The following is a 25,660-nucleotide window of genomic DNA, read 5'->3' on the forward strand; positions in this document are numbered from 1 at the left end:
TCTTTAATCACTAATAAAAAAAAATCCCCAGAGGATATTAGTTGGTTATGCCTGTATTTTATTTGCTGGAGATGAGAGCCTCCCTTTTCTAAAAGTGAGGGTCTGGAGGAGAGAAGGACCAGGTTTTATTTCTTTTTATTTAGCACTACTGTGTTTTATTTTTAAATCATTGGATGAGCTAGAAAAGGAAATCATAGTAAGCTAGAGTAGAGATGGTTTTTCCTCAAGAGCCTGATTCTTCTTTACTATATAATAAGCAATCTCAGCAACAGTGGCAATCCAGTAATGGGGGGGGGGGTGAGTGCAGATGGGCCACCAGCTGGGGAGGTTGTTCAGCAGCAGCTGCTGCTATGATGTTCTAATCTCCTTAGGGGCCCCCCTCTCTACCCCTTTCCCCACAGACCAAGAAACTGTGCTATGTCTGTACCGTTCTCTCCCAGACTGTGTGCCCCTCCCCACATCCTGCTAAGCTTATTTCAGAGACCATTCTTCCTTCCCTAAGTAGGATGAGTTTTTGTAGCAGGGAACTCTTGACCACATAAAATACTTTTCTAACTTTGACTTGATAAAGTTTATATCCTATTTATGTTTCTCATATCTTGCTTTCAAATACACACAAGTGCAGACACACACTCAGGTTGATTGGAGGGTGTATAAAGAGGTCAGTAAGCCTTTTAGCCCCAAGTGCCACTAACGCTAAGGGCTAGAAAGCAACCAAATAGAAATAGAATAGAAAGGAAGAGAAGAACAACCCAAATATAGTGGTAAATACCATTACCAATTACTTCAGGGACTAAATGTAACTATGCCTGCTCCTGAGTTACAGACTTTATTTGCTTTGTTCGCCTTACATTTATAAGACACCAGGCCCAGTAGACCACCTGATCTACCACAGAGCAGAAGGTTAATGGAGGTGATCTTTTCCTGGCAATTTGAAAAAGGTCTTAACATGGCATCATAAGACCATGGGATCTTTTAGGTCATCTCATTTTACAGATGAGGAAACTGAGGCCCTGAGAGATTAAGTAATTTGTCCAGGGTCACAGAGGGAATAAGTGGTAGAGCTGGGGGGAGCAGTTCTCAAAGAATATCATTGCATCTATATCTTATTCCAGCTCACCTGATGTACCTTATGCTACTTCTTCAGTCTCCAAGAACCAACAATCATGTATATAACTTTGTGGGTTGTCAATAAAATGCATGTAAACCACTAGTGGTTGCTTTCCCTTTTGAGCCCTGAAATGTGTATACAAGACAAAAATGTGACAGGTACTATAAAGATGTGACAAGCACTGTATCTGTCTATGTACATATGTATCTATCTATCTATCATTACTCTATCCCAAATGAATTGATTATTGCGGTTGGCCAGGTAGGTGGCACAATGGATAGAGCGCCAGGCCTGAAGTCAGGAAGACTCATCTTCATGAGCTCAAATCTGGCCTCAGACACTAACTGTATGACCCTGGGCAAGTCATTTAACCCTATTTGCGTCAGTTTCCTCATCTGTAAAATGAGCTTGAGGAGGAAATGGCAAACCTCTCCAGTATCTTTGCCAAGAAAATCCCAAATGGGGTCATGAAGAGTCAGACACAACTGAGATGATGGAGCAGCAACAACAAATGCCTCAGTGGACTAGAAACTAGTCTCATTGGCTAATGGACCTTGATGGTCTCTCCTGTTCTTTCCATCAATTTTAGGCATAGAAGGAAAACTGGCCTACCCAAATACAGGAGAAGTAATGGGAATGAGACTTAAGTGACCCTCCCTAGTTTGCTGTAAGTGAATCAGTCAGCTAGCCAGATTAAGACCTGTGCCTTAGGTGTCCTAACTTGGCCTCTGCCTCATGCCCCTGAGTCTCCCACGCCTCACACTTAAGGAATGTTTGTTCTTTGCTCTCTCATTTTTAAAATGTTGATGACATACCATATGGATGTTCGTTCAGATTGAAACTTTTACTTTAATTCCTTGAAATATTCATGTCTTGGGCAGGTAGGGGCGCAGTGGGTAGAGCACCGGCCCTGGAAACAGGAGGACCTGAGTTCAAATCCAGCCTCAGACACATAATACTTACTGGCTGTGTGACTCTGAGCAAGTCACTTAACCCCAACTGCCTCGCAAAAAAAAAAAAGAAAAAAGAAAGAAAAAAAGAAATATTCACGTCTCATCAATGTGGGTCCTCCATCGATGTTTCATAAAATATCATGGCTGAAAAATTATCATCGAGGAGCTCACCTTTTGGCGATAGACCACTTTGTGTTCAACTAAGCCAATTGTTGGACATCTGTCACCAGGCTAGTGGTCGAAACCTTTTCAGTTTGATAATGACCTGACAAATCTTTGCTTCATCGGCAGGGCCTACAAGAGTCCAGGATTTCTGCCACACCAAAATGAGACATTGGCACATTAAGATAATATTTTTTCTAGTTTCAAACTCCATTCTAACGTAAGAACACTCTTTGGTGGTGAAAAACTGTGTTGATATACATATCTCTTGCCACGAAGAGGGTAGGAAGGGCAAGCTAAAGAGCGAGAGTGAACAATTTCATACCCAGCTACAAACTACTACTTATCCATTTTCAAGGGCCTTGGTAACTAAAAGAACAATTGACCTGTAAAAGCTGCAAAGATCCTCCTTTCTTTTCATTTTTCTAATGACCATCCTTCTTTCTATTTGCTACGATTAGCATTTTCTCATTCCTAAAGACTTCTGTATTATTTAATGGTACAAAGTGGTCTCCTAGAGAGGCTCTGGAGTGCCAACCGACACTGCCAGCTGTTGGTGGCAAAATATTGAGAGTGTATGGCCTCCATTTAATCAACAAGTATTCATTGCATGCCCATGGTGCCCAGCAGTGTACCTGGTACTTCAAGTGCAAATTAAAACACACACACACACACACACACAGATATGGGCTCTGCCCTAAAGAATGCTTACAATCAAATGACAAAGATAATAATAGTTCCCATTTCTGTAACCATTTAAGGTTTAAAAAAAAAACATTTTACTCACAAAAGTCCTATAACTAGTCCCATTTTGTAGGTGAGGAAATTGAGGCTCACACATGATAAGTGGTTTGCCCATAGTCACACACTAAGTGAAAGCTAGTATGTGAACTCAGATCTCCTGACTCTGGGGCCAGTGCATTTTCCATTTTAGCACACTCCCAAGGCAGCCAACCAATCAACAGAATCATAAGAGTGCAAAAAGTACCAAGTAAAGTTGTTTGTTGCATATGGGGGCAGCAGGAGCAAAGACTTGGCAGTGAAAGGTGAGAAGACAGGTTTGTTTTGTGTTAAGATCGGTAGTGAAATGAGAAATCCACCCTTGCTGGAATGATGCTGGAGAAAAGTAGGAGAAGAGCATACAGGAATAGCAAGGGTAAAGGGTCGGGGACTTTGAAGATAGCAGTCCAAAGTTTCTAAATGATTAGGAAGGCAATGAAAAGCCACCACAGAGAGCAGAGTAGCATTCTGATAATAAGAGCCATTGGAAAATAGCATCAGTTACAGAGTATAAAATGTTTTGGAGTGGAAAGAGGGGAGGGATTAAAAATCCAGGCAGAAAGAGGTTACAGAAACATGGATGAAAATTGTCCAGGGATTTGTGGGTGGGTGCAGAAAGCAATGGGTGGGTCCTAGTGATGTTTTTAGAGCAGGTTCACAGAATGCATGGTTTCCATAGCAACAAATTCTGTCAAGAAATTTGCTGAGTTCAATATATGGGATCAATGAAAGAAAACAAGCAGCTAGGGAAATTGATGTCTCCTATTTCAGGTGTGTTAGACTATTAATTGCCTTCTCCTGGATTCCAAATAGGAGGTGTGACTTCAGAAATGGAGCAGCCTATTTAAGTATGTGCCTATTGTCTCCATCTCTTTTGTTCAAAGAGAACCGCAGACATATCCTCGCTAGTGGCTTGGTATCACCATATGCCTTATAGTGTTTAATATAGCTCTCTGGCTAAGTTAATAGGAACAGAGGAGAAAAGAAAGCACGGGTGATAAGCAAGTGTTTTTCAACTAGATTTGAAAACATACCAAAGATGGGTATTTGGTCTCTAAAGCCAAGTGTTTCTACTTTGGTTTTGGCATATTGGATGACTTTGTTATCTCATTGCATCTATGTTTATTTTTGTTTGGGAAGAGGCCAACGTTTTACCATCATGCAAATTTAAAAGCAAGTCATAATACCCAAATTCTTGTCCAGGAGAAGGATTTTTCTGCGTTATGTAAGGGATTCCTTCGGGGTCAAAGAAAACAAATGTGGAGAAGCGTCTATGGCCCCATAATATCGCTAGGAGAGAAGAGAGGGAAAAGAGGAGACTAATCAAATGCCTTCATAGACAGCAAAGAGCTCATAGAGTGGAATCAATCAACAAGCTTTTATTAAGCACTCACTATAATATACATCAAGCACTGTTGGGTGTTAGAGATACAAGTACAGAACGTAAAACAATCCCTGATCTCAAGGAGTTTACAATCTTATCAGAGTAGGCAACCTGTACATATTTAAGAGTAGCAAAAAATCTGGGGCTCACTCTCCCATTCACCTCACACTATCAGGTTGGATCTCCAGAGAGTGGCGACTGTTTCTTTCCTCCAGACTCTAGGAGTAACTCTGAAGAGCTGGGAATTTCCTAGTGCCAGACGTGACTGTTGTGGTTACCATCAGACTCCATTATAGACTCTTATTGTTGGGCCTCTTAAGAACCTTCCCAATTTTTCTATTGGAAACCTTGTCCGTTCCACATTTATTCACCTAAGATCAAGAAAGAATCAACACAAGGAGACAAAAGAACCAAAGGCATCATGCATTCATGTACTCCTGAGGCTGGGTGGAGAGATAAGGCAGCTGCTACTGCTGCTGATCTCTCCTCCCACCCACATATCCACAGCATTTCTCCCTCCTTACTTGAAAGCTACCAGAGAAGTGATTGAGAGTTTGTCCACTGGAACCCTTTGTACGCTCTCAATTTCAGCACAGCAGGCAGTTAAGAGATTTTGTCATCACTCCATAGTAAACCAACAGGAAACAGCCAGAACATACCTGTAAGTGCTCTGAAATGGAAGCAGGGTCCCTCTGTGACACATTCCTTGAAGCAGACGCACTAAGCCTCCATGTGGGTTGGTAACAGACAAAGCATATTATACATATTCTACAGATCAGTCCTTCATCAGCCAGTCTCCCCCATTACACAATTAGGGAAGGGAAGGGGAAAAGGAGTAAGCATTTATGTAGCACCTACTAGGTGCCAGGCATTGTGCTAAGCACTTCACAAATAGTATCTCATTTGATCTCAATTATATGCAAATTCAAGGTAGCTAAATACAAGGTAGTTAAGGAGGGAAGACACCAACATTTTGGGGGATCAGGAAGGGATTCATGCTGAAGCTGGTGCTTGAGCTGTTTCTTGAAGGACCAGAAGGATATTCAGAGGTGGAGGTGAGGATGGAGTACATTCCAGGCATGGGGGGGAGGGGAAGGGACCGAGACATGTAGAAAAATTGCATGGAGGATAGAAGTCCTGCTCTGTTTGCCTGGATAAGATACAGGGTTGAGGAATGAAGAGAGGAGTCCGGGGGAGGGCTACAGAGCAGCTAGTGACTAATATGTTATAGAGAAAGGTGTGACTTAGCCTTATGAATATTCAGGATCTGACAACACTGTGTTAGACAATTAGGTTTTCTAAAGGGCAATAAGTTAGATGTTAACAAAGTCTTTCCTTGTATTTTGCCACAAAATACAAATGTACAAACTAAGCATTCTAATTTAGTATCTTGGATTTGTGGAGGGCATTTTTTTCCTCTGAGAATGGCAATGTGCTTCTTGTTTTTGATATGTTTTCATACATAAATCTCAGAGCGTAAAAGAGAGGTAGGAAGGAGCAGGAAAGGATCAAAGAAAGATATTCAACAAGAATTAAGCATCAAGGACACTTTGGGTTTTTTTTTTCTTTAAAGCTGACATTAGGGATTTATTTTTAAAAAGCAAGCTGTCATGTGGCTTTGTATTATTATTACGCGGAGAACTCTTCTGGATGTAGAGGAATTGTTGCCAGAAGTACTGTTGGGCCTTTTTCTAACACACAGGATCTTGCTTCACGTCGGAAATGTTAGTCTAAGTTGTTTTTTTTTAATATATTTTACTTTTTTTGCCTATTACATGTTAAAACAATTTTTTAATGTTTGGGTTGGTTTTCTTTTTTATATTTTGAGTTCCAAATTCTATCCCCCCTCTCTGGCACAGTCAGCAATCAGATATAGGTTATACATGTGCAATCATGTAAAACATTTCCATATTAGACATCTTATACAAGAAAACTCAAAAGAATGAAAGAAAGTGAAAAATAACATGCTTCAGTCTATATTCAAACAATATCAATTCTCCTCTAGAAGTAGATAGTATGCTTCATCATTTGTCCTTTGGGATTGTCTTAGATTGTTGCATTGCTGAGAAAGACTAAGTCATTCACAGTTCTTCATCATACAATATTACTGTTGCTATGTACAACATTCTCCTGGTTTTGTTCACTTCACTTTGTATCAGTTCATGTAAGCCTTTCCAGGATTTTCTGAAATCATCCTGTTTATCATTTCTTTGTATTTTTCTGCTTGTCATTTCTTATGGCACAGTAATATTCCATCATAATCATATACCACAGCTTCTTTATGCATTCCCCAATTGATGGGCATTTCTTCAATTTCCAGTTCTTAGCTACCACAGAAAGAGCTGCTATAAATATTTTCGTGCAAATAGGTCCTTTTCCCTTTTTTTTTTAATGTATTTGGGATATAGACTTAGCAGTGATATTGCTGGATCAAAGGGTATGCACAATTTTATAAGCCTTTGGGCATAGTTCCAAATTGCTCTCCATAATGGTTGGATCAGTTCACCTTCACCAATAGTGCATTAGTTACCCAGTTTTCCCACATCCCCTCCAACATCCATTTCCTTTTTTGTCAAGTTAGCCAATCTGATAGGTGTGAAGTGGTTCTAGCCATGAGGACACTTTGAATTCTTTCAGCTGAATAAAGCTCCCTTGCCCATCATATTCCACCAAACAAGCATCAGAGTGTGCCTGGAGCTCTTTGTAGTTGCTCTGAATTGAGACAGTGAGCCTTTATTCCCCTAAACCGGGAGTGGGGAACTGGCAGCCTGGAGGCCAAACTTCACAGAACAAATCCTTTTATTAAAGGGATTTATTAAGGTCACATGTGGCCACAGGTTCCCCAACCCTTCCCTAAGCCAATAAAATCTCAATACCTTTTAAGGAAAAACTAGCCTAACTTTCATGTGAGGAGGGCTTAAGATGTTGCTCCCACCACATGAATGACCCAGTTATTTATAAGGTATCAAGGGTGACTCTAGGTAGCAAGGATTAGATGGTAACCATTGTTCCAGACAGGGAGGTGGTAGAGTGGATAGAGTGTTGGGCAGGGAGTCAAGAAGACCTGAGTTCCTATCTGGACCTATGTGATCTTGGGCAAGTCAGTTAACCTTTTGCTGGGTGCCATTTGGGACACATTAAGTTTTAAGTTAAGTGATTGGTCTAAGCTGCTCATCAGTGAAGATAAGACCTAATTACTGTTTAGCTACTACATTCATATACAATACTGCATCCCAAAAAAGATTAGAGCCAGAATTCCCCCATATAGTATGTTGTACTTGACGTATTTGGTGAACAAGGACACAGTGATGAGTTATGGGACACTAAGGTAGCAAATACATTTTTCATAAATCAAAGCTGTTTGGGGCTCATGTGGAAATTTAAAAGACTGCATACTCTACCAGGAAATTCAGAGATACTATTACTTCAAGACTTTGATATCCAACCTATCTTTAGGTTATACAGAGAACTCTTCTGCTTTATTCATGTCAGAAAACAAAGGTCAAAAATATTTCTGGGGAGAGATTTAGTGCTACAAGAAGTAAGAAAAGGTTTGAAAAACACTTTATATGTATTATCTCATTTAATCCTCACAACAACCTTGTGAAATAAGTAATGTTACTATCCTCATTTTACAGATGAGAAAACTGAGGTTAAGCGACATTAAGTGACTTGAGTAGGGTCATACAGCTAGTAAGTGCCTGAGGTAGGATTGAACACAGGTCTTCTTGTTTCCAAGTCCAATACTCTATCTATTAAGCTACTTAGCTACCTGAACTTTGAATCAGGTGGGAACTTCGGTCCCACCTCAGACACCTCCTAGCTGTGCAGTTGTGGGCAAGTCACTAAACCTCTCTCAGTCTCAGTTTCTTCATCTATAAAATAGGGATAATAATAGCACCTATCTCCCAGGGTTGTTATGAGGATCAAATGAGATAAACATATGCAAAGCACTTTGCAAACCTTAAAGCACTATATAAAATTTTAGCTATTATTATTATTATTATAAAAATATGAACAGATAATGATGTCACAAGGTTTTTCATATTAAAATAAGGGAAATTTTTCCTCTCACCACTTTATCTTCTGTTTTACCCCAGGAATCATGTCTAGTCTAATGTATGTTATAAGACAACATCTGCCCCATCCCCTGCAGGAGATCTTTTAGCCTGGGTTTCTTCGTCAAAGCCTTGGTACTAAAGCTTTTCATCAAGTGCGTAATTAGCAGAGGTTCTCGGCTTCAGTTTCAACTAATGGCAGACTTTGGAGAGAGCTGCTTGAAGAAAGTATAGGAGGCATACTGGAGATGTGTGAAGATGTTGAATTATTAACCGTGCAATGTTAAGTTGGAACTTAGATCTTTTAACAGGAGGAAAAAATGCTCTTAGCAATTAATGTAATCATAGAAATCATCTGGGAATGCAATAAAAAAAGATGATAAAAAGAACTGTGGAAAATGATAAAAAATGGTTTGGAAAGTAATGAGGGAATTAGTGAGAAATCAAGCTGTGACAATGTAACATTGACAAATAAGTTACATCAACTTTTTAGCTGGAAGATAAAACCTAGAAATAAAGCAAGCTAGGTAATGCTTGCATGGGGAGCTCAATTTGGCATGTGGGAGAAACAAATTTGAGTGAAGAGTGGAAAAATCGATCATGAAAAGATGTGTGTTCTAAAATGCATTTTATTGTACAGAAATCAAAGGGAAAAACCATTCAAGAAAAGAAAAACTGAGTCTCAGAGTAGACTTGTGTCTATTAGAAACAACTCACCTTTTTAGTAGTGCTTTCCAGTTTCCAAAGCAATTTGCTCACAGTGCTCCTGTGAGGTAGCTAGTGCAAGTGTTATCTCCATTTTATAGATGGCGGATGGTTACACAGCTAGTAAGTGTCAGAAGCTGGATTCAAACTCCCAAGTCCATTGTTCTTTCTACCCACCATGCCGTCTTTCATAATTAGTATCATATGTATGCCAATTAATAGTAACCTAAAATGTAAGGGCAGGGGGGAAGGGAGGGATGAACCTATCATCCTTCCATGTAACTAACCTGGAAATCATCACAGCTCTCTAAAGTAAAGTGGGCTTGGTGTTTTTGTTTTTTGTTTTTCCTACTACTTTTAGTTGAGTACAAAGCTGTGTTTAACCTGTGAGCATGATATCAATAGCTAATAGATCAACGTAATTTTTCTATCCCATTTTTACCTAAATGCATTTACAATACAACGTTTGTGTTATCTTTGTTTCTTAAAAAAAAATGCCCAAGATCTAACCTTCTCTATCAAGTGATGATATATTTAGTGACACAAATGACTTGAGTTTGAGAGATGGCTAAAAAGTTTATAGGAAAGACTTTATTGTGCCAGTAGCATGGGTGGAGAGGGGAGAAAGGCCTCTGAACAGGAGGCTTTAGCTCAGTAAGTTCCTCATGTCCAATGGCAAAAGTAGAAATGGCGCATAAGGGGTGGCAAGGTGGCGCAGTGGATAGAGCTCTGGCCTTGGAGTCAGGAGGACCTGAGTTCAAATGCGGCCTCAGACACTTGACACTTACTAACTGTGTGATCCTGGGCAAGTCACTTAACCCCAATTCCCTCAACAAAAAGAAAAAAAGAAAAGAAAAGGTACATAAGAAAATGAAGTCTGGAAGGACAGCAGGGCTATGTCAACTCAGAAGAAATCCATCCCAAAGGCAATCTAATTATTAAAAAAAAAAATAGGGACTAGCTTCCAAGATACCTGAAAGAGAAGAAGATATTGAACAATTGGGTCTAATCTTTTAGAAAGGACACTGATTATCTGGAGCGCATCCAAAGTAGGGCAACCATGATGATATTAAATGACTACCAATGCATTCCACTGTTGGGTAGCTGTCATTGCTCTAATTCTTTGTACCTTCCATCTAGGCAGTTAGGTGGTACAGTGGATAGAGCATTGGGCCTGCGGTCAGGAAGACCTCAATTCAAATCTGGTCTCAGACTCTTACTAGGTCTGTGACCCTGAGCAACTTGTCTCCTGAGGAATAAGGGTAAAGAAGCAACAATTAGAACCAAACATGGAGTAACTGATTGGTTTAAGATTGGGAAAAAGTGTGACACTTAACTCTGTTTGCCTCAGTTGCTCTGTATAGTCAGTGAGAAGAAAACCAAGAACTACTGTGGTTCACTCAGGTCATGAGTTTCTTATTGCAAAAGGAGAAGAGAATGGCCAAGGATGAGATGGATAGATAGTGTCATGGAAGCAATGAACGTGAGCTTGGACAGACTTCTGGAGATAATAGAGGAGAGAAGGGCCTGGTGTGCTGTGGTCCATGGGGTCATGAAGAGTCAGACATGACTGAACAACTGAACAGCAACAAAAAAGCTTCCATCCACAGCTCCTATTTATGGCCCTTGGCCAAGCAGAGTGCATCTAATTTCTCCTCCACATGTCAAATACTTGAAGACAGTTATGATGTGCATCCTCCCTCCCTACTCCCCACACTTTTTTTCTTTTCTATTCTAAACAAATCTCCAGTTCCTTCAACCGATTCTTTTATGGCACAAATATAAATAAAGCACTTCTGGCTCCATGGAGATAATAGATTATTTATCTCTAGGAACATCTTATAAATAATAGAAAGAAAAGCTGGAAGAGTTGTTTTGGGGGGTTTTGGGGGAGCATCTGATGCTAAATTCTGGTTGTCTACACACATCCCCAACACCCCCGCTTCCGTTGGCTGTCGAGAGATGATGTTGTCAGAGTGTAAATAAGACCTTCAAAGGGACATGATATCCTCCGGGTTTATTATGAGATGTGATCAAACAATTTAAAACTAGTCTCTGCCCAGACACTACAACACTGACTGGTGGGACCAATCAATCTATGAGGGTTTCACACATTCCAAGCATGGCATCTGTCTATGACTTGCTGTGTGGCACAGATTTTATGGAACCCTCAGGCAAGAAGCTGCCCTGTTTTGAAGATCACCTACGTAAATAATGCAAAGTGAATTTAAACTGACTAGTAACAAAATCAACATTTACTCTGCTTCCAAATGGAACGAAGAGAAAAATTGCTGTAAAAACCAAAAACCATAGTCTTTACAAATGGTGATGCAAATACATACTGACTTTTAGAAAATATCTCCTCTGTTCTAATCAGACACCTTTCTTTCAAGTTATCCACATACAAAATATTAATTCCAAGCCCTATGCCTTTGTCTGCATTGTTCCAACTTCTTGGAATGCCCTCTCCTGTCTTGTTTATCAAATCCTACCTATCCTTAAAGGCCAAGTTCACCATTATGCCATGAAGTCTTGGCCAACTCCTACAACCTACACTCTTTTTTATTTTTTTATTCTGAACTTAACAAACAGCAAATAAAATGAACCATTTCCATGGGCATTTAGGCATAGAATGGGAGAATACTATATGAAACTGTAAATCTCTATTATGTAAAGCTTGCTTTTCTTCTAAAGTTATAATAAATTTAACATATAGTTTCCGAAGTTGTCCTATTTGTTTGTGATTCATTTGGGCCTTCCTTCTGCTTTCTTTGCTTTTTGGGGATTTAAAGAACCCTACCTTTCAGGCATCTGTGTGGCATGATGAACAGGGTACTGGACCTAAAGTCAGGAAGACCTGAGTTCAAACAAAGCCTCAGATACTTACTAACTGTGCGACCTTGGGAAAGTTGCTTAACCTCTTTGCCTCAGTTTCCTCAACTGTAAAATGGGGATAGCAATAGCGCCTATCTCTGAGGATTGTTATGAAGATCAAAGGAGATAGTATTTGTAAACTACTTAGGACAATGCCTGGCACATAATAGGTCCTCTATAAATATTGCATTGTTGCTTTTATCATTATTATTATTATTATTATCATTACTACTACTACTACTACTTTCTCTCATATGTCTACCTCCCCTTTGGGGGGGGGGAGAATGAAAACAAAAATCTTATAACTAATAATAAAGCAGAACAAATTCCCACTTCATCAATGTCCAAAGATGAATATCTCATTCTGAGTCTTGAATCTATCACCTCTCTGTCTGACCAGAAGGACATACCAGAATTAGAATGATAGGTATCCAGAAACCTAAAAGATATACATGGGTATAACTGGTGATTGAATGAGTCTCAGCAGCCTGCAACAGAAGGAGAACAAAGAATGGAGATAGGGAGGATATGGAGAAGGCACAACTACCTAGTTTTGAGACCTGGGATTCAAGGTATTGGCTTGAACCCAGGGAAACAAAGAGCCCAGTAGCTGGAATTAGGAGTGTAGAGTCAAAGTAGAACCAATAGGGCTAAACAAATCACAATTCACTACCCCGTGTTTTCTTTGATCTCCAATAGAACTTTCTGTTTATGTTCCACATATTTTATTGATCAAAAACTCCCCAAAGATTTTGTGTGTATGTCTTGTTTCTCCCATCCCCAGCAAGACTGTGAACACTTCGAGTACAGAGTCCCATCTTAAACTTTGTATGTTTCCCATTGCATCTTGGTCATAGAGTAAGTGCTTAATGACTACTCATTGAATCAAACTGCTTAATAAATTGGAATAATAAAAAAAATTATAAAAATAGATTGTTATAGTGAAGCTTCCATTCAACAACAAAAAAAATTAAATTGCATTCATTTGAAGTCTGAAACCATGTAGAAAACAGCTGACTGATTTTTTTTTAATTTTTGATTCACTAAAATGAGTTAATGGTTTTTTACCAGATTTTTTTTTTGAGAGAGGAATAGCATGGATTATTTAAACTGAGAGAATAAACTCTTCAAGTACTTCATTATATACATAAAATTAATAGGTTAAAATAAACCACTCTTATGTATTAATAAATACATTTTATAAGGATCATTATAAGGTAGTACTTTATTTGCCTAGTTCTAGTTAGTGTGTATAATTGAAAATAATATATACCTTTAAAGTCCTATGATCATACCTTTTTATCAATTCAAATCCAGCATCCTTCTCCCCATCCCACTCTCTTTTTATCTGAATTCCTAAAATTTTACTAAAAGTCTTGATGGGGTGGGCTGGAGGTAGAGGGTGAGGGAAGGTTGGTTGATGGTATCTGATAGTGAAATTTGGATTAGAAACTAAAGCGGTATAAGCACTTTGCTCTTTTCTCAACCACAGCTTCCAATAACACATGTTTTCATCATTGGACAAAATGCCAAATAAATTCCCTCTGGCAAGATTACATTGACAGATACCATGTTTATTTGTTATTCTTTCTGTCTGCCTAAAGATAATTTTTAAATATTAGTAAACTAGTGAAAGAAAGGGTTGGGAGGCAGGGAAGGTAAAGTAAATTAATACAGAGTGGGAAGAGTATAAATAGATGGAAGATTATCCCAGCTCTGTGCAATGTTTCAAATGACCTTTCAGAGTACAGTTGAGTCAAGAGATAGCTTGGTAGAATGGGGGAAGTATAGGATTTTCAATGGCAACACTTGAATTCAAGCCCTCTTTAGCATCACTTCCACATATGTAAAGTGCAAATAATATTCCCAGCCTCTTCTTTGTAATGACGTTAGAGCTAGAAGACCAGAAACCATCTAGCTACCACGGGTTCCCAAAGTGGGTGATACTGCCCCTGGGGGGTGCTGGAATGATCCAGGGGACCATAGTAGCCTTGGGTACAATTGGGGAGCATTGAATAAAAATAACGGGGTGGTGGAAGCATAAGGAAAGAAGAGAAGAAAATTTTGAAAAATCATTTGTACCTCTTTCATCTGTTGTGTAACAGAGTTAAAGTAGTAATGATTACATTATTTTCCAAATAAACACACCAAATGCAAGTTATAATTGATCAGTGGTCAAGTCTGCGGATAGGTCTTAACAAGCAAGTGTTGGCAGACAAGTGTGTTGCTCATTGTTAGCTAGTTCAGCATGCACTGGCAGGAATATGTGCCGTGTAATGACTTGTTTACAATATGATTCTATACGGTTACATAACACAATATTGCATCATCAAAATTTCAATTCAGGAAAAAAACACAAATTCACAATAAATTACTAAATTTAAGATGCATCATTTAAAAAATTTTTATATATTTTTTTGAAATGACACAAATTTTTCAAAAGTTAAAGAGTTAAGGAGAAGTAGAATGGGGTAAATTATCTCACATGAGACAGACAAGAAAAGGCTTTTATGGTGGAAAGGAAATGAGGGAAGGTGAGAAGGAATGAGTGAATCTTATTCTCATAGGATTTGGCTTAAGGAGGGAATAACATACACAATGAGGTATGAAAATCTATCTTACCCTACAGGAAAATAAGGGAGGAAGGGGACAAGAGAGCTGGGGGTTGATAGAGGGCAGATTGGGGGAGGGGATAATCAAAAGCAAACACTTCTGAGGAGGGACAGGGTCAAAAGAGAGAATAGAATAAAAGGGGGGTAGGATAGGATGAAGGGAAATATACTTAGTTTTTCACAACATGATTACTATGGAAGTGTTTTGCATGACTACACATCTATAACCTGTATTGAGATGCTTGCCTTTTCAATGAGGGTGGGTGGGGAGGGAGGAAGGGAGAAAATATGTAACCCAAAGTTTTAACACATGTTAAAAATAAAAAATTTTTTAAAATAGTTAAAGTAGATTTCTAGGGTAGCGCTGAGTAATTTTTTTTTAAAGGTGGTGGTAGGCCAAATAAGTTTGGGAACCACTGATTTAGACACTGCTTTTTCCTATCCCTTAGCTTATTTGACACTCACCACTGAGATTTTTAGAGCAATTATTATTGTGCAGACACAAAGACCAGCTCAGAAAAGTAAAGGACTTACCCAAGGTCACAAAGGTCATAAGTGACAAAGCCAGGACTTTAATGTACATCTGACACCAATGCCAGGGTTCTCTCCACTCTATCCTGGAGCAATAGAGCAGTAGAATACAGTTTGCCCCTGCTTTGAGAAAACCATATAGACAAAAATCTAAAAAGTCCAAGTAAGTAAGTAATTCACCTATCTGAGCCTCAGTTTCCTTTTCAAAATTATTTCCAAGCATGACTGATACAGGGATTTATTTTACATGACTATACATGCTTATAATGGGCTTTGTTTTTCTTGCATTCTTCATGGATGGGGGAGAACGAGGGAGAAAATTTGAAACTAAAAATTAAATAAAATTGAAACAAATGAATTAGTGAATGATTTCCAAGGTCACTTTCAGGCCTAAAATCCTATGATTCTTTCTAGATACCTAATCTTTATTTGATTTGCTTTGTGTATATTTGTTTGCATGTGTCTCCTCTGTTGGATTGTAAGTTCCTTGAGAACAGGGACTGCCTTTTGCCTTTTTTTGTATCCCCACCAGGCTTAGCAGAGTGCCTGGTTCATAGTAGGTGATCAATTGATGTTTATTGATTAATTGATTGATTTCATTTTAAATTGGGTCTTCCTGATTTCATGCTGTCCCTTTTCTGATCAAATCCTTCACACCACTGCCCAAGGGATATACCTGAAGTAATATTCTGATCACAGCTTGTACTCAAAAACCTTCCATGGCTCCTTTAATCCCCACAAAATAAAATATAAAATCTCTGACACTGGTTTTTAAGGCCCTCCATGGCTGCAACCTTCCTTTCCAACTTTATCTCATACTTTCATGAAGTCTACATTCCAAATTAATTTCATGAAATTTAATCTCCATTGCTCCCTTTCATGTTGACTTTGTCTAGCTTTATTACTGTCTTCAGTCTTTCCCCATGCTTGGAGTAGACTTCATCCATCCATGATTGTTGAAGTCAGTCCTTCCTTCCTTCAAGGGAAGGAGCTCTCTATTACCTCCAGGAACAAACATAAAATCTTCTGTTTGGTTTTTAAAACCTTTCATAACCTGGCCTCTTTGTGCCATTCTCTTCCATTACTTTACTCCTCTCCACACACTGTATAAAATGACTACCCTGCCTTCTTTCTGTTCCTTACACAAGACCCTCCACTCTGTGCCTTTTTTCTGGGTGTCTCCCCCATCTAGAACTCTATCTTTCTTCTGCTCCACCTCCTGGCCTCCCTGGCCTCCTTCAAGTCCCAGACCCCGTAAATGTTCATTCTTTCCCTCTGAAATTACTTCCAATTTACCTTGTATGTATTTTGCATGTATTTACTTGTTTGCATGTATTCTCCTCCATTAGATTGTGAGTCCCTTAAAGGTAGATTTTTACTTTCTTTTGTATCCCTAGCACTTAGCAGAGCAAGCACTTAAAAAATCTTATTGACTGAGTAGTTTCAAGGTCCAAATCAGGACCACCTTCCCTGGCCAACCACTGTCCCCCAAATGAAGACAATTTCTCACTTCTCAAATGTTTTACAGCACTTTCATCACAATCTACCCTGAATTGTAGTTATTTGCATACTTTTTCTATCGTTTCTTTCCCACCCTCACATATTAAATTGTAAAGACTTTTAAGGGCAGAAATTCTTATATTTTCAACTTCATCTCCCCAGCACTAAGTCCTCTACTTTGGCCTTAGCAGATGTTTAATAATCATTTCTTAATATTTGTTCAATTATTCATTAAAGTTAGGAACTTAAACCAGAACCTGAACAAACTGTTGTAATGAAACCTCCAAATAGGATTTAAAAAAAAAAAACTAAAACACATACAAACCTAGTTTGAGGGGGAAAAAACTGGTAGAACAGTCTGAACTGAATAAACTATGAAACAGAGTGTCAAGATGTCAGCCCATACTGATATTCCATTCAGTTCCAGTCCCTGCTTAAAATTAATTTGGTTTTTAGAATTCCTTGACATTACTTGAGATAATTGGAAACAGCCCCTGAGGTGTCACAGAACCAATACTGAGACTCATTGCTTTAAGTTCCCCTTCTTCAATTTACTTTAGTATTTCAAGGAGTGATGGTTTCGTCCTTATAGATATCCTTGTTCCACTCCCCCCTCCCAGTTCATCCACAAAAATTGCAACCACGTCTTAAACGTGGGTGTCTTTCAAAGTCCTGTCCTTGGTGCTCAGCTTTGGTGATCTCATCTCCATTTATAGGTTCTTTAAGTTGGAAGGGGCCCCAGAGGCCATACCTGAACAGGTATCCTTTCTGCAACATTCCAGACAAGTGGTCATCCAGACTTTGCTTGAAGATTTTGAGTAAGGGCCAACTCACTACCACTTGAGGCAACCCATTCCATTCTCTTCTATTCAGTCTCTGATATAGGTTGTTTCCTCTCATTAGAATGTTTGCTCCTTGAGAGAAGGGACTGGCTCATTTTTGTATTTGTAATCCCAGTGCTTGGCATTTTCGTTGTTGTTGTTGTTGAGTCATTTTCACTCATGTCTCACTCTTCATGACCCCATTTGGGGTTTTCTTGGCAAAGATACTGGAGTGATTTACCATTTCCTTCTCCAGCTCATTTTACAGAGGAGGAAACTGAGGCAAACTGGGTTAAGTGACTTGCCCAGGGTCACACAACTTGGCATATAGTAAACACTTAGGAATTTATTCATGTAACCTCTTCCCAGAGTTCTAAAGCCATATTTCCTGACACCTGCTGTTTATCTTCACCCAAATATCCCATGAACTCTTCAAACTCAACCTGGGCAAAACTCATTTGTCTTTCCTCACAAAACTATGCCTATCCCTATCTTCTTTATTTACAAGGATAGAATCCACCTGGACATCTTCAATTTTCTGTCCTCTGTCACTGCACAGAATCAAGGAGGCAAGGATGTGGTACACCCAGTAGCTTGCCAAGTCCTGTCAATTCTATCTCTGAAATATTTTTTTTTTGTCAAGGCAATCAGGGTTAAGTGACTTGCGTAGGGTAACACAGCTAGTATATGTCAAGCATCTTAAGGCCAGATTTGAACTCAGATTTTCCTGACTCCGGGGCTGGTGCTGTATCCATTGTGCCACGTAGCTGCCCCTGAAATATCTTTAAAGTTTATTCCATTTTCTCAACTGCCACTGCACTGGCCCTAATTCCAGTAGCCATTTTCACTTTCCTAAACTACCATAAATACTGTCCTAACTAGTTTTGCTGCCTATCCTCTATCATTTGTCCAATCCATTCTTCACACTGCTGATGGTATAATGTTCCTAATGTACTGCTCTACTGATGTCACCATATTCAGAAATTTTCAGTGGTATCTTGTTGCCTACCCAATAAAGTAGAAATTCCTGATCCTTTCATTCAAAGCCCTCCACAGCCTGGCTCCAACACACATTTTCCAATTTTTCTTTCGCCTTTGACAGATTATATTCCAAACAAACTGAACCACTCCCTACCCTGTCCTGTCTCTGCCATGCTATCCTCTATTCCTGAAATGGGTTTCCATCTAATCTCCATCTATTGAAGGAGACTCAATTCAGATTCCACCTCCTCCATAAAGCTTTCATTAGGCTAGCAAGTTAATAACATTTCCTCATTATTCAAAGGAATCTCATGCAAACATTTTCTGTAGCCATTCTGGAAACTGCAGAAGTGAACACACAAGACATCTTTCTCTCTGCCTCTCCCCACCCCTTCCTCCTTTCTCTCCCTCTCTCCCTTCTTTCTCTAGCTCTGTCTCTCTCTGTCTCTGTCTCTCCTCTTTCTGTTTCTCTGTCTAAGAAGGAGAACTTAAAGTAATGAATGTTAGTCATGGTTCTGTGACACTTCATGGGCTATTTCCAGTTATCTCCAGTTATCAAGCAATGTCAAGGAATTTGCTCACGCTCTCTCATCTTCCTCCTTCTCCTCTTTGCCCCCCTGCACTTATCTCACACCTTTTTATAGCTTAATTATTTCTGTGCATGCTTTTCTCCTCATTAAACTGCAAGCTCTTTGAAGGGTGGAGTTGGTTTTGTATCCCCAGCACCTAAGCACAGAGCCTTGTTGATAGGAGGAACTTAATAAATGTTTGTTGAATTGAATTGATGGCCTCAATAACTTACTAGGCAGTTTTTCATGAGTTATGTCAAAAAAATGTATAACTTGAAGACCAGCATCATGATAATGAGCCTTTGAACTGAGGCTAGTCCTCTAAGAACAAATGTAAACTCAATCTATTGCCAGACACATATTCAAAGCCTTTCCATCTTGGTAGCAACTATACCCAAGCTTGTGATCTTCCAGCAGAACCATTGAGAACCCAGATTCACTCTCATGCACGATGACACATTGGATTAGAGCTTTAATTGAGTATTAAGTTCCTCATATATCTTTAAAAAAATAGTATTTGATTTACACAAGATTGTATAAGGTGAGGTTTGCACAAGTTTTGATAAAAATGTTTTGGTCGTGAAAGTAGTACATATTTTCCAAGTGACCTCCCTTTATAGACAAAGTCAAAGAAGATGAATTTGCTTTTTTTGCAGAGACTTAACGAGTGAGGCAGTGAGCGTGTCAGAGTAAATGTTAAATGAGAGACAAATGGAAAGAGAAAGACAGAGAGATAAAGAGAGAGATAGGGTAAAGTAGAGAGAGAGAAAAAGTGAGGGAGAGACAGAGACAGAGAGAGAAGAGGTATCTAATGTGCTTATCTCTGTCATTCCCAGAATGGCTGCAGGAAATGTTTGCACAAGATTTCTCTGAATGACTTGAGGAAATGTTATTAACTTGCTAGCTCTATGAAAGGGTCTTAGTACCCTAGCATAATTAAAGTATTCTATCAAGTGACATCCAGGTTTCAGTGGCATTTAAGGATTATAATATACTACAGATCTGGAGACTATACTGCAAATGTCTTTGAAACTTAGACAAAATGATAGAAAATGAAGTCTGAGGAATCAGATAGGTGCATGTGTCAGAAACATCTCAATGTGGGCCCATTCTGAAAAGCTACCCCCTGCTGTGGGGGCCCTGACCAGCAAGCATCAGTTAAGCTCTACCAGTGCCTGTATGACTGTCCCCTTACTTTAGTACAGATGTTCCCTTCATCTTTTTTCTTTTCTTTTTAACTTAAATTTTCTTTTTTTATTAGGAACCTCATTCATCTTTGAATAACAGAGGAAGAGGGATATTTGTGAGGAGATACAGAGAGAAAGGCAGAAACAGTCCTCCGAACGAGGTCTGTTCAGACCTCAATTGTAAGGCATCTTACAATTCAGATAGCTGAAGCTTATCTCTTTAAACACTAAAACCCCTTTAAAAACAAATCTTTCCCAGTTTGTATTGGCAGGTTTCCAAAATATGTTACATACTTTGCTAAATTTAAGAATTTAGCAAAATAATTTAGGGTTAATGCTAGGGTTTAGGGCTAAAGTTAAGGTTCACAAAGTGCAGGTGTGGTTGCCCCACTTCGCATCAATTAGTTCTGTAGAGAAACAGTAATAACAAGAACTGGTACAGTTAGTTCCATAGGAATAACATTGGACTAAACGACTTTGTTGTTCAGTCATTTCACTTGCATCTGACTCTCCGTGACTCCATTTGGGGTTTTCTTGGCAAAGAAACTGGAGTGGTTTGCCATTTCCTTCTCCAGCTCATTTTATAGATATGGAAACTGAGGCAAAGAAGGTCAAGTGACTTGCCTAGGGTCACACAGCTAGTAAGTGTCTGAGGCTGGATTTGAGCTCAGATCTTCCTGACTCCACGTCCAGCTTTCTATCCTTTGCTCTATCTAGCTGCCCTAAATGGCAATACAGTGACATTATATAAGATGGATGAATTAACATTACAGTGAGACTTCTCATTTGTTAGGTAGGGTTTTGTTATTGGGAGTGGGTATATTTTTGAATATGATAGAGGTCTTAACATGAGATGTATGAACTTTTTTCCCTGCATTTCAATATAATTGGTTGCCTTGTAATCCTTTATTTTATGAATTTAAAAATATTATTCTGAGAAGAGGTCCAGAGACTTCATCAGACTACCAAAAAGTCCCATAAAAAAAAAGGGTGAAGAACTCCTGGAATACAATAATTGGACACAATTCAGTAATTGGCCACAGTAGACTAGGTACGTTCCTGTTCCATGATTATGTGAAGAAAAGGTCTCATGACTCCTCTGCCTGAAATAAAGGATGGAGTTATACCAGAACAGTGGAGACCATTCAAGGAAGTCCAATCCAATTCCAATATAAGAATATATTAAGTAGCTACTACATACAAGGTGGGCAGCTAGGTGGTACAGTGGATAGGAGACTTGAGTTCAAATGTGGCTTCAAGACACTTACTAGCTGTGTGACCCTGGGCAAGTCATTTAATCCTGTTGGCCTCAGTTTCTCATCTGTAAAAATGAGCTGAAGAAGGAAATGGCAAACCACTCCAGTGTCTCTGCCAAGAACACCCCCAAATGAAGTCACGGAGAGTCAGAAGCAACTGAAATGACCCAACAGTACAATACATACAAGGCACTGGGGGATACAGAGACAAAAAGAAAAATATAGACATACTTTGAGAGGTAGCATGTTTTAATAGAGGGCAAGCAGGCCTCAGAGTTCAAGTCACCCCTAGCATATGTTGGCTATGTGACCCTGGGCAGGTTGCTTAAGCTCTGTTCGTCCTCCCAGACAACTCTCTAAGACAATGAAGTAGCAGAATAGTTGTGGAACTGCAATAATAGAAGGGGACTTCTTCACCAGGAAGTCTTTAGACCAATGAAATCACAGGTCTGGACCCTCCCTCTCCATATAGATCTACATGTCTATTTCTGATTACATTGACCAAGGTAATGAGTAAACCTATATACCAAACTGTGGTTTAGTGAAGAAGAAAAAAAGCAGTATCTTAGAGTGAGTTGTTTGATGGCAGTCTTATATTGCCACTAGGGAATCAGGAAGACTCATCTCCCTGAATTCAAATCTGGCCTCAGATACTAGCTGTGTGACCCTGGACAAGTCACTTAACCCTGCTTGCCTCAGTTTCCTTATCTGTAAAATGAACTGGAGAAGGACATGGCAAGTCACTACAGTATCTTTGCCAAGAAAACCCCAGATGTGGTCACAAAGAGTCAGACACAACTGAAAAATAACTGAACAACAACTGTGTGAACTTGAGTAAGTCAACTAGTTTCTCTGCGTCTGAGCTGCTTCATCTGTAAAATTAGAGAGTTGGCCTAAATTATCTCTAAGGCTTCTTCCTATTCAATAGTTATATTCTGTTGAACAATTGAACTTTTGTTGCTGACTCTGAATCTTCATTATGAAGCGTCCTTATTGTTCCTTGCTGTAGTGATGCCATCAAAGGTTATCGAAGTGTATAAAGAGCACCAAATGGCCTCAGATTTCTTTGCCTTTGGCGTTTTTAGCCTGGTTTTTATCATTTTCCTGTCTCCTCTCTTAGTCCTTCAGCTTGCTGCCTGTCATAGTTCCCCTAGCCCTTTTCTAATATTTTACTTCTAATCTACTGTTGGCTGGAAAATCAAAGAGCCAACCTTAAGAATAGCCCACATTTACATATCACTTTATAGCTTAGAGCACATTCTCGTTTGACCATTATGGCCCTGTGAGCTAGGGAGCAGAAGTATTGTTCATGCTTTGTAGATGAGAAAATGAGGTTCACAAGGCTTTAAGTGACTTGCGCATCAGTCCACTCATACCTGTCACATATGGGGTTCTGCTTACTAAGTAGTAGAATCTTCTCTGACTCCAACCCAGAATTTTTCCCACTACTCCACACTTGCTTATTAGATTGTGTTGAAAATGGAAGCAAATAGGCACAAAGTGAAAACCTGAAGGGGGTGTTCCATGAATAAAGTGTAGAGAGCTGGTGACATAATTTTTTTTTGTTTTGTCTTCATTACATGCTGGTACTTGGCTTTGTTCCAAATGATTAAAGCAAATAAATAAGTGACCTCTAGAGAAGTGAGGTACAGGGCAAGTAGATGGCAAAGTGGAGAGAGCGCTGGGCTTAGAATCAGGAAGACTTATCTCCATGAGTTCAAATCCAGCCTCAGACATTTATTAGCAGTGTGACCCTGAGCAAGTCACTTAATTCTGTTTCTATCATTTTGTCTAAGTTTCAAAGACATTTGCAGTATAGTCTCCAGATCTGTAGTATATTATAATCTTTGAATGCCACTGAAACCTCCATGGTAGCAAGGATTACAAGCAAGCACCACCATGCCTGGCAGATCTATCATTATCCGAAGAGAAGTCTCAGGGCCCTTCCTTTGCCTGGAGGAAAAGATAGAGCAGTTCCATTATAGTAGAGTTGATACAAGGGAAGCAGTACAATCCAACCACCATTTATTAAGCAGACGCTCACATGCTCAGGCATCCAGGTGGCATAGTGGACAGCGTTGGACTTTGAGTCATGAAGACCTACATTTGAATCCTCCTTCAGACATTGACTAGCTGTGTGAGCCTGGGTGAGTCACTTAACCTTTCTCAGGCTCAGATTCCTCACCTGTAATATGAGGATAATAATAGCATCTACCTCACGGGCTCATTGTGGAAATCAAATGAGATAACATATTTAAAGCTCTTTGCACACCATAAAAGTTCTATTAAAAAAAGCTAGTTATCAGTTATCATCATAATAATGATTAATGTTATTATTAAAAGCCATTGGAAATGGGAAAACAAAAGGAAAAACAGGACCTACCCTCAAAGAGTTTACATTCTACCTGGAAACTCTACTGGCTGAACTGGGTATATTTCCCATACACAAGCACTCTATTTTGATGGACTACGGTCAGTGGTCTAAAGTCAAGAAAACCCAGAGACCTACTAAAAGTATCTGTAGTGTATGCTCCACTAAAGCAGGGATTCTGCACCCTTTTTGTCTTATGGACCCCTCTGATGAAGCCCATGGACCCCTTCTCAGAAAAATGTGCATAAAACAAATACATAGGATTATCAGGGCAAAAAATGATAAAAAAAATTAACCAAGTTCACAGACCCCAGGTTAAGAACCCCTGCACTGAAAAAGTATGAGTATGTGTGGGTTTAATCTGGAATTATTAATGAATAATTATTTAGCACATGGTGTGTGCAGGGCATATAGCATTCCATGTGCTATCTTCCCAGGGAGTCTTCAATCTATCAGAGAAATAGCTATTCATACAACTTATAGAAATGTTTAACAAACAAAATAATAAATCACAATGGCACTTCCATCAGACTAGGGTGGCACAGAGGCCTTAACAAGGGCTAACCTTTAAGGCAACCCCCAGCAGGAAACTACTGGATGGAAGTCTTGTGTGACCTAGATAGCCAAGCATTGCCTCGGGCCAAGCAGAAAGGAGAGGACTGATTAATTCCTTCTCCGCCACCGTATAACTGACCTGTCATTAGCTTGTGCTGTTCAGTCATTTTTCAATTGTGTACAACTCTTCATGACCCTATTTGGGGTTTTCTTGGCAAAGATACTAGAACGGTTTGCCATTTCCTTCTTCAACTTATTTTACAGATGAGGAAACTGAGGCATACAAAATGAAGTGGCTTGCTCAGGGTCACACAGCAAATAAGAATCCGAGGCCAAATTTGAACTGAGGAAGATGAGTCTTCCTGACTCCGGGCCTAGCACTCTATCTACTGTGCCACTCAGCTGTTTCATCATTAGATGTTAGTCTGATAAAATGCAGACTTTATCAAGATGAATTTAACTTTATTAGGTTGATTCCTACAATTAGACTTTCAGATAACTGTTTTTTCCTCTTTCTGCATTTTGCCAAACCTAAAGCCTGGGTTGTATATTCTGCTGCTCTCGTGTATTCTAAGATCTCCCTGCTATTTAGAGGCAAAGATAGAGAATAAAACATCCTTCACCCCAGTATTTTACTATGGTTACTCTTCTTTGACTCTACCCTAAAATTCTATAGAGTCAGCCAATCAGCAGTCATTTACTAAGCACCTACTATGTCAAGTTTGACCTCAGACACTTATTAGCTGTGTGACTCTTGGCAAGTCACTTAACCCTGTTTGCCTCAGTTTCCTCATCTGTAAAATGAAGGAAATGGCAAACCACTCCAGTATCTTTGCCAGGAAAACCCCAACTGGAGTCACGAAGAGTCTGACACAATTGAACAACAATAAAATGTGTCAGCCCCAATGCAAAGCTCTGGGGACTATAGAGAGCTGAGGACAGTTAAACACACCATAAGGCAGGTGAATATTCATTTTATTTTTACCCATAAGATTAACTTCATTCAATTCCTTCAGAATAGGCCAAGTTGATAATTACAACTTAGGAGACAGATGAAAAAGCTACCCCTGAGTATCATAAAGATGTTGTGGGATTAGACTGGCAATAGAAATATGGCAATGGAAGATTATGTCTTCTTCATAAGCAACAGAGCTGAAAGATAAAGAAAGCAAAATAAGCCCTTTTATCAAGGAAACAGACATATGGAAATCTATACACTAGAGAATAGATGCACAATGGAAAGCATTTGG

At 39.3% G+C, this 25,660-nt stretch overlaps 1 protein-coding gene across 1 annotated transcript in view; it reads left to right on the forward strand.

The window, feature by feature from the left end:
- SLC22A23 (solute carrier family 22 member 23) overlaps positions 1-25,660 on the forward strand; it is a 269,943-nt gene that overhangs the window by 189,851 nt on the left and 54,432 nt on the right. The window lies entirely within an intron of this gene.

The sequence above is a fragment of the Vombatus ursinus genome, unplaced genomic scaffold (genome assembly GCF_900497805.2).
Source record: "Vombatus ursinus unplaced genomic scaffold, bare-nosed wombat genome assembly UNPS02000577.1, whole genome shotgun sequence".
NCBI classification, from domain to species: Eukaryota; Metazoa; Chordata; class Mammalia; order Diprotodontia; family Vombatidae; genus Vombatus; species Vombatus ursinus.